Source organism: Rutidosis leptorrhynchoides, chromosome 3 (genome assembly GCF_046630445.1).
Source record: "Rutidosis leptorrhynchoides isolate AG116_Rl617_1_P2 chromosome 3, CSIRO_AGI_Rlap_v1, whole genome shotgun sequence".
In the NCBI taxonomy this organism is placed as follows: domain Eukaryota; kingdom Viridiplantae; phylum Streptophyta; class Magnoliopsida; order Asterales; family Asteraceae; genus Rutidosis; species Rutidosis leptorrhynchoides.
This window is the reverse complement of record NC_092335.1, coordinates 35,602,256-35,617,408: the sequence shown is the minus strand read 5'-3', so window position 1 is coordinate 35,617,408 and position 15,153 is coordinate 35,602,256.

The window sequence follows — 15,153 nt, the reverse complement described above, 5'->3', positions numbered from 1 at the left end:
ATAAATATATATACTTTGATATTAGTAATTTACTTGTGGTATTAAATTAAATATTAATGATAACTTAAATATTTTTATTATATATATATATTTTATTAAATTATCATAATAAGATATTATATACCTTATTAATATATTTTGAATAAATACTTAGTGTTAATATTTTTAAATACTTATAATTTTTAATATGATAGTATTTTTAATAAATTCAAGTTATATTAAAACGTAAATGAACAAAAAGTATTTTATTAGTAAAAGTAGTATACTTATTATATATATTTTTATATATATAATGTTTGAATTTATCTTATGATATCTATCTTTTTAGTTTAAGATCATAAAAATATAGTTATATTTTATATACAAAATACATTTAAAACTAAAGTTATAGTTAGTAATATTAATAATAATAATAATAATAATAATAATAATAATAATAATAATGATATTAGTAGTAAAAATAATAATGATAATGATAATAATATTGATATTAGTAATAAAATTTCTTATTTTAATAATATTAATAATAATAATAATAATAATAATAATAATAATAATAATAATAATAATAATAATAATAATAATAATAATAATAATAATAATAATAATAATAAGTATACTACCTTAAGGAAATAGTAAAAAAATAATGTCGTAGCCCGGACTCAAACCCATGACCTCCCGTTCAACACCCACACACTTAACCAATGCTCTGCATCATTTTTTCTAAAATAATTCCTGAGTAAAACCATATAAGCCTCCTATCCGTCTGTTCTTCTTCTTCCTCTTGTTCTAAAAAAGAGATGCCACATTCCGGGCTCAAACCCGAGACCTCTCGCTCAAGACCAACACACTTAACCATCCATCTGCTCCTCCATTTCTGTTTTAATTATCTCCTAAATTTCTTTTAACCTTTAACTGTTTTCATTTTTTTTTATAATCCAATCATCATCATACCACAATCATGATTATAACCTAATCATAACCATCTAAATACACGGGATCATCATGAACATCGAACAATCCATCAATAACAACATCATAGTGATATCATCATTATCTTCACGAATCATTATCATCTACATCACGTGTCATCATCTTCATTATTTACATGATCATAACCATCATGATCATAATACTATCATAAGCTCATCATCTTCTTAAGTCATCATCCTCACACTTACTAATATCTTATCATACGCGTAATAAAAAGGAATACCAGGAACGGTGCTCATTTTAATTAATGGCCCAAGATAAAAATACTAATACTTACGGCCCAACATATGATATACATTGAAGCCCGTTAATTACCTCAACCATTCACGGCCCAAATAAAGAAAAGAAGAATGGTAGCCCAAGGGGAAATCTGGTAATAGGTCGATAAAGAAGTGGGGTTTATGTTTTGGGTGGATGTCACTATAAAGAAAAAGGAGTACATGATGGCCGTAAAAAAAAGGCAAAGGTTGAGCAGTATTTGTAGGGTTATATAATATGGTTCTTGATCAATAAACGGAAACGGAGAGTAGAAACAATAATGGAGATCGAATATAATAAATATGTGGTGGGTTTTGGTTTGAATCGTAAACAGAAGCAGGAGAGGATCTCATCACAATTCATGGTCTCGATCGTGTCCTCATCATCATTTTCGATCATTATTGTAACAGAAACAGTGGAATGGTTTGCTAGAATAATAGAACTCGTAAAAGTAGGTTATGTGGTTTTTATTGTATGGTTTTTGAATAACAGTAAAATAGGAACAGGTTATTGAAGTAGCAGCATGGGTTCCATATTAGAGGTGGCTATTTGGTTGTGAAGATAGTTGATGGTTCGAACATAACATAAATCATAAAGAACCAAATATCACTAGAGTGATTTGTAGTGGTTGTGGTAGTAAACAAGCAGAAAGTTTGCAGTGGTTATGCGTATTCATGGTGGAGGTTATGGTGAGAAGAAATAGAAGGAAAAGAGAGAAGAGAGAGATGGAGAGATGGAGGGTTGATGTTCACGTAGGTGGTGCGATGGTTCCTTCGGTTTGTTCGACCCATGATTAAAACGAAAGAAAGATAGATGGTGATTCAAGGTGATTGTTGCAAGGTTGTGATGTTTAATGGTGGTGGGTTTAGGCGGTTTTTGATTACCGGATAAGATAAATAGGGTGGTGGTACGGTGGTGGATGTGAGGTTTGTCGATTATGTGTTGGATTTATATCTAACAAGTGATGGTCTAGTGTCTTTGATCTTCAAGTATTTACATGGCCAAGTTGATCGATATGAAAAAAAAATTAGAAAAAAAATGGTCTAAGTTTATGGAGAAGATAGGTGATAGTGATATAAGTCTATCTATGTTAGTGTAAATGTATATGTATGTATATATATTATATATATATATATAAATATGCTAGTTGTAGTGTTTCAAACAAATGAATTCAACGTGCAGCAACAATAATTCATAAATTAATATATTATTAGTCACCATTTTGTGTATATATATATCCATATTCCATATTCATTATATATCATAGTGCATGAAAGTTATGGAAAACAGAAAGCAAGTAATCATTTATGCATAGTGTAGCCGAGTTTAAATTTAAGTGATATGGTGTGATATTTGACAGAAAATAAGAAATATTGACACCTAGCCTCCACTCTATATTTGATTATGTGTATATGTTTATGGGTAATATGTCAAGTGTGTCACGGATGAAGGAAGTATGCACCAAAAAAAGTACCAATCACATCTCAATCAACAATAGTGATTAGCCATTTAATATCGATATATTTATCTATAGACATGTATATATATACGGATATTATCTTGGGTTCCGTTGTTAAACAGTGGTGGATAAAAGTCTTCGGAAAAATTTCATATTTTTTTAAATTAACTATATTTATTTATTTTGGCCATTATGGTATAAAATTCAATCATTAATTTAATAAATAAAAATTACATCAACTGTCCCTCTCATTTATGGGTGAAATATCAAAAGTGTTAAAATTTAACAAATAGTTCCTAAATACATTTTTAATAAGCCTAAAATTTATAGAATTCATTTTCGTATCACCATTTATTTAAAATTACATAAGTTTGAATTTAATTTGCTTAATATCAATCGAAACATCAAACGAGTATTACAATCATTTAATATTTATTTTTAATATACTTTATTTATATATATAGATATATTTTAAATAATAATTATTATAATATCCTATTTTTATTTTACTTTACATAAATAAATTTTAGTAGCAACAACATACAATATTTAAAATTATGTTTCCAATTATTATTTATATATGTGTGTGTGTGTATATATATATATATACACACCTATCAAGTTACAATTAATTGTTCATGAATCATCAGAACTGGTCAAAGGTTAAATGAACCAATGTAAACAGCTCAAAAATTTTAAGACTCAATATTACAGACTTCGCTTATCGTGTCGAAATCATATAATGATTAAGTTTAAATTTGATCGGAAATTTCCGGGTCGTCACAGCACCTACTCGTTAAAGAAATTTCGTCCCGAAATTTGATCGAGGTTGTCATGGCTAAGAATAAAAATGTTTTCCTGACGAATATGAGCTGATAATTAGAGTTTTATTACAGTTAAGTAATACGGATAAGATAATTCGATTACTCGAAGAGTACGAGTGAAGCTATGACAAAAGAATGAATTAAGTAAATGCAAGTTCGTCTTAACCGGTGACGTAGTCACGGTTGATTTTCGGAATTTAAGGGATTTGGAGAAAATCTTCTTAATAAGATTTGGTTCTTCAATAATTAAGGGAGTTAGGATCCTCTTAAATTTAATGCGGGTAATCTACCTCGATTACTATGAAATGTCCCGTTCTTATTGATTAAAAACGTTCCATATTAATTGATTTCGTTGCGAGGTTTTGACCTCTATATGAGACGTTTTTCAAAGACTGCATTCATTTTTAAAACAAACCATAACCTTTATTTCATAAATAAAGGTTTAAAAAGCTTTACGTAGATTATCAAATAATGATAATCTAAAATATCCTGTTTACACACGACCATTACATAATGGTTTACAATACAAATATGTTACATCGAAATCAGTTTCTTGAATGCAGTTTTTACACAATATCATACAAACATGGACTCCAAATCTTGTCCTTATTTTAGTATGCAACAGCGGAAGCTCTTAATATTCACCTGAGAATAAACATGCTTTAAACGTCAACAAAAATGTTGGTGAGTTATAGGTTTAACCTATATATATCAAATCGTAACAATAGACCACAAGATTTCATATTTCAATACACATCCCATACATAGAGATAAAAATCATTCATATGGTGAACACCTGGTAACCGACAATAACAAGATGCATATATTAGAATATCCCCATCATTCCGGGACACCCTTCGGATATGATATAAATTTCGAAGTACTAAAGCATCCGGTACTTTGGATGGGGTTTGTTAGGCCCAATAGATCTATCTTTAGGATTCGCGTCAATTAGGGTGTCTGTTCCCTAATTCTTAGATTACCAGACTTAATAAAAAGGGGCATATTCGATTTCGATAATTCAACCATAGAATGTAGTTTCACGTACTTGTGTCTATTTTGTAAATCATTTAAAAACCTGCATGTATTCTCATCCCAAAAATATTAGATTTTAAAAGTGGGACTATAACTCACTTTCACAGATTTTTACTTCGTCGGGAAGTAAGACTTGGCCACTGGTTGATTCACGAACCTATAACAATATATACATATATATCAAAGTATGTTCAAAATATATTTACAACACTTTTAATATATTTTGATGTTTTAAGTTTATTAAGTCAGCTGTCCTCGTTAGTAACCTACAACTAGTTGTCCACAGTTAGATGTACAGAAATAAATCGATAAATATTATCTTGAATCAATCCACGACCCAGTGTATACGTATCTCAGTATTGATCACAACTCAAACTATATATATTTTGGAATCAACCTCAACCCTGTATAGCTAACTCCAACATTCACATATAGAGTGTCTATGGTTGTTCCGAAATATATATAGATGTGTCGACATGATAGGTCGAAACATTGTATACGTGTCTATGGTATCTCAAGATTACATAATATATAATACAAGTTGATTAAGTTATGGTTGGAATAGATTTGTTACCAATTTTCACGTAGCTAAAATGAGAAAAATTATCCAATCTTGTTTTACCCATAACTTCTTCATTTTAAATCCGTTTTGAGTGAATCAAATTGCTATGATTTCATATTGAACTCTATTTTATGAATCTAAACAAAAAAAGTATAGGTTTATTGTCGGAAAAATAAGTTACAAGTCGTTTTTGTAAAGGTAGTCATTTCAGTCGAAAGAACGACGTCTAGATGACCATTTTAGAAAACATACTTCCACTTTGAGTTTAACCATAATTTTTGGATATAGTTTAATGTTCATAATAAAAATCATTTTCTCAGAATAACAACTTTTAAATCAAAGTTTATCATAGTTTTTAATTAACTAACCCAAAACAGCCCGCGGTGTTACTACGACGGCGTAAATCCGGTTTTACGGTGTTTTTCGTGTTTCCAGGTTTTAAATCATTAAGTTAGCATATCATATAGATATAGAACATGTGTTTAGTTGATTTTAAAAGTCAAGTTAGAAGGATTAACTTTTGTTTGCGAACAAGTTTAGAATTAACTAAACTATGTTCTAGTGATTACAAGTTTAAACCTTCGAATAAGATAGCTTTATATGTATGAATCGAATGATGTTATGAACACCATTACTACCTTAAGTTCCTTGGATGAACCTACTGGAAAGGAGAAAAATGGATCTAGCTTCAATGGATCCTTGGATGGCTCAAAGTTCTTGAAGCAAAATCATGACACGAAAACAAGTTCAAGTAAGATCATCACTTGAAATAAGATTGTTATAGTTATAGAAATTGAACCAAAGTTTGAATATGATTATTACCTTGTATTAGAATGATAACCTACTGTAAGAAACAAAGATTTCTTGAGGTTGGATGATCACCTTACAAGATTGGAAGTGAGCTAGCAAACTTGAAAGTATTCTTGATTTTATGAAACTACAACTTTTGGAATTTATGAAGAACACTTAGAACTTGAAGATAGAACTTGAGAGAGTTCAATTAGATGAAGAAAATTGAAGAATGAAAGTGTTTGTAGGTGTTTTTGGTCGTTGGTGTATGGATTAGATATAAAGGATATGTAATTTTGTTTTCATGTAAATAAGTCATGAATGATTACTCATATTTTTGTAATCTTATGAGATATTTCATGCTAGTTGCCAAATGATGGTTCCCACATGTGTTAGGTGACTCACATGGGCTGCTAAGAGCTGATCATTGGAGTGTATATACCAATAGTACATACATCTAAAAGCTGTGTATTGTACGAGTACGAATACGGGTGCATACGAGTAGAATTGTTGATGAAACTGAACGAGAATGTAATTGTAAGCATTTTTGTTAAGTAGAAGTATTTTGATAAGTGTATTGAAGTCTTTCAAAAGTGTATAAATACATATTAAAACACTACATGTATATACATTTTAACTGAGTCGTTAAGTCATCGTTAGTCGTTACATGTAAGTGTTGTTTTGAAACCTTTAGGTTAACGATCTTGTTAAATGTTGTTAACCCAATGTTTATAATAACAAAAGAGATTTTAAATTATTATATTATCATGATATTATGATGTACGAATATCTCTTAATATGATATATATACATTAAATGTCGTTACAACGATAAACGTTACATATATGTCTCGTTTCAAAATCATTAAGTTAGTAGTCTTGTTTTTACATATGTAGTTCATTGTTAATATAATTAATGATATGTTTACTTATCATAATATCATGTTAACTATATATATAACCATATATATGTCATCATATAGTTTTTTTACAAGTTTTAACGTTCGTGAATCACCGGTCAACTTGGGTGGTCAATTGTCTATATGAAACATATTTCAATTAATCAAGTCTTAACAAGTTTGATTGCTTAACATGTTGAAAACATTTAATCATGTAAATATCAATCTCAATTAATATATATAAACATGGAAAAGTTCGGGTCACTACAGTACCTACCCGTTAAATAAATTTCGTCCCGAAATTTTAAGCTGTTGAAGGTGTTGATGAATCTTCTGGAAATAGATGCGGGTATTTCTTCTTCATCTGATCTTCACGCTCCCAGGTGAACTCGGGTCCTCTACGAGCATTCCATCGAACCTTAACAATTGGTATCTTGTTTTGCTTAAGTCTTTTAACCTCACGATCCATTATTTCGACGGGTTCTTCGATGAATTGAAGTTTTTCGTTGATTTGGATTTCATCTAACGGAATAGTGAGATCTTCTTTAGCAAAACATTTCTTCAAATTCGAGACGTGGAAAGTGTTATGTACAGCCGCGAGTTGTTGAGGTAACTCAAGTCGGTAAGCTACTGGTCCGACACGATCAATAATCTTGAATGGTCCAATATACCTTGGATTTAATTTCCCTCGTTTACCAAATCGAACAACGCCTTTCCAAGGTGCAACTTTAAGCATGACCATCTCTCCAATTTCAAATTCTATATCTTTTCTTTTAATGTCAGCGTAGCTCTTTTGTCGACTTTGGGCAGTTTTCAACCGTTGTTGAATTTGGATGATCTTCTCGGTAGTTTCTTGTATAATCTCCGGACCCGTAATCTGTCTATCCCCCACCTCACTCCAACAAATCGGAGACCTGCACTTTCTACCATAAAGTGCTTCAAACGGCGCCATCTCAATGCTTGAATGGTAGCTGTTGTTGTAGGAAAATTCTGCTAACGGTAGATGTCGATCCCAACTGTTTCCGAAATCAATAACACATGCTCGTAGCATGTCTTCAAGCGTTTGTATCGTCCTTTCGCTCTGCCCATCAGTTTGTGGATGATAGGCAGTACTCATGTCTAGACGAGTTCCTAATGCTTGCTGTAATGTCTGCCAGAATCTTGAAATAAATCTGCCATCCCTATCAGAGATAATAGAGATTGGTATTCCATGTCTGGAGATGACTTCCTTCAAATACAGTCGTGCTAGCTTCTCCATCTTGTCATCTTCTCTTATTGGTAGGAAGTGTGCGGATTTGGTGAGACGATCAACTATTACCCAAATAGTATCAAAACCACTTGCAGTCCTTGGCAATTTAGTGATGAAATCCATGGTAATGTTTTCCCATTTCCATTCCGGGATTTCGGGTTGTTGAAGTAGACCTGATGGTTTCTGATGCTCAGCTTTGACCTTAGAACACGTCAAACATTCTCCTACGTATTTAGCAACATCGGCTTTCATACCCGGCCACCAAAAATGTTTCTTGAGATCCTTGTACATCTTCCCCGTTCCAGGATGTATTGAGTATCTAGTTTTATGAGCTTCTCTAAGTACCATTTCTCTCATATCTCCAAATTTTGGTACCCAAATCCTTTCAGCCCTATACCGGGTTCCGTCTTCCCGAATATTAAGATGCTTCTCCGATCCTTTGGGTATTTCATCCTTTAAATTTCCCTCTTTTAAAACTCCTTGTTGCGCCTCCTTTATTTGAGTAGTAAGGTTATTATGAATCATTATATTCATAGATTTTACTCGAATGGGTTCTCTGTCCTTCCTGCTCAAGGCATCGGCTACCACATTTGCCTTCCCCGGGTGGTAACGAATCTCAAAGTCGTAATCATTCAATAATTCAATCCACCTACGCTGCCTCATATTCAGTTGTTTCTGATTAAATATGTGTTGAAGACTTTTGTGGTCGGTATATATAATACTTTTGACCCCATATATGTAGTGCCTCCAAGTCTTTAATGCAAAAACAACCGCGCCTAATTCCAAATCATGCGTCGTATAATTTTGTTCGTGAATCTTCAATTGTCTAGACGCATAAGCAATCACCTTCGTTCGTTGCATTAATACACAACCGAGACCTTGCTTTGATGCATCACAATAAATCACAAAATCATCATTCCCTTCAGGCAATGACAATATAGGTGCCGTAGTTAGCTTTTTCTTCAATAACTGAAACGCTTTCTCTTGTTCATCATTCCATTCAAATTTCTTCCCTTTATGCGTTAATGCAGTCAAGGGTTTTGCTATTCTGGAAAAGTCTTGGATGAACCTTCTGTAGTAACCAGCTAGTCCTAAAAACTGGCGTATGTGTTTCGGAGTTTTCGGGGTTTCCCACTTTTCAACAGTTTCTATCTTTGCCGAATCCACCTTAATACCTTCTTTGTTCACTATGTGACCGAGGAATTGAACTTCTTCCAACCAAAATGCACACTTTGAAAACTTAGCGTACAATTCTTCCTTTCTCAATACTTCTAACACCTTTCTCAAATGTTCACCGTGTTCTTGGTCATTCTTTGAGTAAATAAGTATGTCATCAATGAAAACAATGACAAACTTGTCAAGGTATGGTCCACACACTCGGTTCATAAGGTCCATGAACACAGCTGGTGCATTAGTTAAACCAAACGGCATGACCATAAACTCGTAATGACCGTAACGTGTTCTGAAAGCAGTCTTTGGAATATCATCTTCTTTCACCCGCATTTGATGATACCCGGAACGTAAGTCAATCTTTGAATAAACAGACGAGCCTTGTAGTTGATCAAATAAGTCGTCGATTCTCGGTAGTGGGTAGCGGTTCTTGATGGTAAGTTTGTTCAACTCTCGGTAGTCGATACACAACCTGAATGTACCATCTTTCTTCTTGACAAACAAAACAGGAGCTCCCCACGGTGATGTGCTTGGTCGAATGAAACCACGCTCTAAAAGTTCTTGTAATTGGCTTTGCAGTTCTTTCATCTCGCTGGGTGCGAGTCTGTAAGGAGCACGAGCTATTGGTGCAGCTCCTGGTACAAGATCTATTTGAAATTCAACGGATCGATGTGGGGGTAATCCCGGTAATTCTTTTGGAAATACATCGGGAAATTCTTTTGCAATGGGAACATCATTGACGCTCTTTTCTTCAGTTTGTACTTTCTCGACGTGTGCTAGAACAGCATAGCAACCTTTTCTTATTAGTTTTTGTGCCTTCAAATTACTAATAAGATGTAGCTTCGTGTTGCCCTTTTCTCCGTACACCATTAAGGGTTTTCCTTTTTCTCGTATAATGCGAATTGCATTTTTGTAACAAACGATCTCCGCTTTCACTTCTTTCAACCAGTCCATACCGATTATCACATCAAAACTCCCTAACTCTACTGGTATCAAATCAATCTTAAATGTTTCGCTAACCAGTTTAATTTCTCGATTCCGACATATATTATCTGCTGAAATTAATTTACCATTTGCTAATTCGAGTAAAAATTTACTATCCAAAGGCGTCAATGGACAACTTAATTTAGCACAAAAATCTCTACTCATATAGCTTCTATCCGCACCCGAATCAAATAAAACGTAAGCAGATTTATTGTCAATAAGAAACGTACCCGTAACAAGCTCCGGGTCTTCCTGTGCCTCTACCGCATTAATATTGAAAACTCTTCCACGGCCTTGTCCATTCGTGTTCTCCTGGTTCGGGCAATTTCTAATAATGTGGCCTGGTTTTCCACATTTATAACAAACTACATTGGCATAGCTTGCTCCGACACTACTTGCTCCGCCATTACTCGTTCCGACACCATTTGTTCCTTTCGTTCTATTAACCCCTGGTCCGTAGACCTCACACTTCGCCGCGCTATGACCATTTCTTTTACACTTGTTGCAAAATTTGGTGCAGAACCCCGAGTGATACTTTTCACACCTTTGGCATAGCTGCTTCTGATTGTTGTTGTTGTTGCGGTTATTATTGTTGTTGGGATGATTGTTGTAGTTGCTGTTGTTGTTGTTGTTGTTGTTGTTGGGCCGTTTGTTGTAGTTGCGATTGATGTTGCGATTGTTGGGATAATTGTTGCGATTGCTGTTGTTGTTGTATTGGTGATTCTTATCACCATTTTCCTCCCACTTTCTTTTGACTTGCTTCACATTGGCCTCTTCAGCAGTCTGTTCTTTAATTCTTTCTTCAATCTGGTTCACTAGTTTGTGAGCCATTCTACATGCCTGTTGTATGGAGGCGGGCTCGTGTGAACTTATATCTTCTTGGATTCTTTCCGGTAATCCTTTCACAAACGCGTCGATCTTCTCTTCCTCATCTTCGAATGCTCCCGGACACAATAGGCACAATTCTGTGAATCGTCTTTCATACGTGGTAATATCAAATCCTTGGGTTCGTAACCCTCTAAGTTCCGTCTTGAGCTTATTGACCTCGGTTCTGGGACGGTACTTCTCGTTCATCAAGTGCTTGAATGCTGACCACGGTAGTGCGTACGCATCGTCTTGTCCCACTTGCTCTAGATAGGTATTCCACCATGTTAACGCAGAACCTGTGAAGGTATGCGTAGCGTACTTCACTTTGTCCTCTTCAGTACACTTACTTATGGCAAACACCGATTCGACCTTCTCGGTCCACCGTTTCAATCCGATCGGTCCTTCGGTTCCATCAAATTCCAAAGGTTTGCAGGCAGTGAATTCTTTGTAGGTGCATCCTACACGATTTCCTGTAATGCTAGATCCAAGGTTATTGTTGGTATGTAGCGCAGCCTGTACTGCGGCTATGTTTGAAGCTAGAAAAGTACGGAATTCCTCTTCATTCATATTCACTGTGTGTCGAGTAGTCGGTGCCATTTCCTTCAAAATAGTCAAATGGAACAAGTTAATCATACAGAATATTAAGAGTAGTTAATAGTATTTCGTAGCATAATATGAACTCATTTATAAAAGCTTTTTCTTCATATTAGCGTTTTATAAGTTTAAATTCGGGTAGTACCTACCCGTTAAGTTCATACTTAGTAGCTAATATACAATTCAACTACTACAATTCTATATGAAAAACTGATTATAATAATATTTCGCGTTCAAACTTTTATACAATATTTTACAAACTTACAATACCGCTTATTTTACATAAAGCATGAAATATAGCACAAAATAACTTTGATACAAGATAGTTGTGAAGACAATTCTAGCTAGTACACAAGTCGTTCAGCAAAGGCAATAAAGACACGTAATTCATACGTCCAGAAACAAGTCATGCATTCTGGTTTTACTAGGACTACTTCCCATCCTTGGTCTTGTGCAACATAACCGTTATGGCCGTTGATAAGACAGCGTGTTGTAACGTCATCAAAGGGACGAGGGTTACGTAATGTCCAACAGTCCCGTAATAATCTAAAAACCTCATTTCTTACCCCAATTACCGACTCCGTCACTTGTGGAAACGTTTTGTTTAATAGTTGTAGCCCGATGTTCTTGTTCTCACTTTGGTGAGAAGCGAACATTACTAATCCGTAAGCATAACATGCTTCTTTATGTTGCATGTTAGCCGCTTTTTCTAAATCACGAAGTCCAATATTCGGATATATTGAGTCAAAATAATTTCTTAACCCGTTGCGTAAAATAGCATTTGGGTTCCCCGCAATATATGCGTCAAAGTAAACACATCGTAACTTATGGGTTTCCCAATGTGATATCCCCCATCTTTCAAACGAAAGTCTCTTATAAACCAAGACATTCTTGGAACGTTCTTCGAATGTCTTACAAACTGATCTCGCCTTAAATAGTTGTGCCGAAGAATTCTGGCCGACTCTAGACAAGATTTCATCAATCATGTCTCCGGGTAGGTCTCTTAAAATATTGGGTTGTCTATCCATTTTGTGTTTTTAAACTGTAAAATAGACAAGAGTTAGATTCATAAAAAAAAAAATACTTATTAATACAAGCAATTTTTACATATATCATAAAGCATAAGAACACTATATTCCATATATTACACCACACGAATACAACTATCTTATTCCGACTCGCTCGTTTCTTCTTCTTCAGTTTTGGTTCGTTTTGCCAAGTTTCTAGGGATATATGATGTTCCCCTAATACGAGCCGTCGTTGTCCACATTGGTTTAGAAAAACCTGGTGGTTTAGAGGTTCCCGGGTCATTGTTACAACTTAAGGACTTCGGGGGTTGACGATACATATAAAGTTCATCGGGGTTGGAATTAGATTTCTCTATTTTTATGCCCTTTCCCTTATTATTTTCTGTTGCCTTTTTAAATTCAGTTGGGGTAATTTCTATAACATCATCGGAATTCTCGTCGGAATCCGATTCATCGGAGAATTGGTAATCCTCCCAATATTTTGCTTCCTTGGCGGAAACACCATTGACCATAATTAACTTTGGTCGGTTGGTTGAGGATTTTCTTTTACTTAACCGTTTTATTATTTCCCCCACCGGTTCTATTTCTTCATCCGGTTCCGATTCTTCTTCCGGTTCCGATTCTTCTTCCGGTTCCGACTCTTCTTCCGGTTCCTCTTCGGGAACTTGTGAATCAGTCCACAAATCATTCCAATTTACATTTGACTCTTCATTATTATTAGGTGAGTCAATGGGACTTGTTCTAGAGGTAGACATCTATCACATAATATCAAACACGTTAAGAGATTAATATATCACATAATATTCATATGTTAAAAATATATAGTTTCCAACAAAAATGTTAAGCAATCATTTTTAAAGAAAACACGGTCGAAGTCCAGACTCACTAATGCATCCTAACAAACTTGATAAGACACACTAATGCAAATTTTCTGGTTCTCTAAGACCAACGCTCGGATACCAACTGAAATGTCCCGTTCTTATTGATTAAAAACGTTCCATATTAATTGATTTCGTTGCGAGGTTTTGACCTCTATATGAGACGTTTTTCAAAGACTGCATTCATTTTTAAAACAAACCATAACCTTTATTTCATAAATAAAGGTTTAAAAAGCTTTACGTAGATTATCAAATAATGATAATCTAAAATATCCTGTTTACACACGACCATTACATAATGGTTTACAATACAAATATGTTACATCGAAATCAGTTTCTTGAATGCAGTTTTTACACAATATCATACAAACATGGACTCCAAATCTTGTCCTTATTTTAGTATGCAACAGCGGAAGCTCTTAATATTCACCTGAGAATAAACATGCTTTAAACGTCAACAAAAATATTGGTGAGTTATAGGTTTAACCTATATATATCAAATCGTAACAATAGACCACAAGATTTCATATTTCAATACACATCCCATACATAGAGATAAAAATCATTCATATGGTGAACACCTGGTAACCGACAATAACAAGATGCATATATTAGAATATCCCCATCATTCCGGGACACCCTTCGGATATGATATAAATTTCGAAGTACTAAAGCATCCGGTACTTTGGATGGGGTTTGTTAGGCCCAATAGATCTATCTTTAGGATTCGCGTCAATTAGGGTGTCTGTTCCCTAATTCTTAGATTACCAGACTTAATAAAAAGGGGCATATTCGATTTCGATAATTCAACCATAGAATGTAGTTTCACGTACTTGTGTCTATTTTGTAAATCATTTAAAAACCTGCATGTATTCTCATCCCAAAAATATTAGATTTTAAAAGTGGGACTATAACTCACTTTCACAGATTTTTACTTCGTCGGGAAGTAAGACTTGGCCACTGGTTGATTCACGAACCTATAACAATATATACATATATATCAAAGTATGTTCAAAATATATTTACAACACTTTTAATATATTTTGATGTTTTAAGTTTATTAAGTCAGCTGTCCTCGTTAGTAACCTACAACTAGTTGTCCACAGTTAGATGTACAGAAATAAATCGATAAATATTATCTTGAATCAATCCACGACCCAGTGTATACGTATCTCAGTATTGATCACAACTCAAACTATATATATTTTGGAATCAACCTCAACCCTGTATAGCTAACTCCAACATTCACATATAGAGTGTCTATGGTTGTTCCGAAATATATATAGATGTGTCGACATGATAGGTCGAAACATTGTATACGTGTCTATGGTATCTCAAGATTACATAATATATAATACAAGTTGATTAAGTTATGGTTGGAATAGATTTGTTACCAATTTTCACGTAGCTAAAATGAGAAAAATTATCCAATCTTGTTTTACCCATAACTTCTTCATTTTAAATCCGTTTTGAGTGAATCAAATTGCTATGATTTCATATTGAACTCTATTTTATGAATCTAAACAAAAAAAGTATAGGTTTATTGTCGGAAAAATAAGTTACAA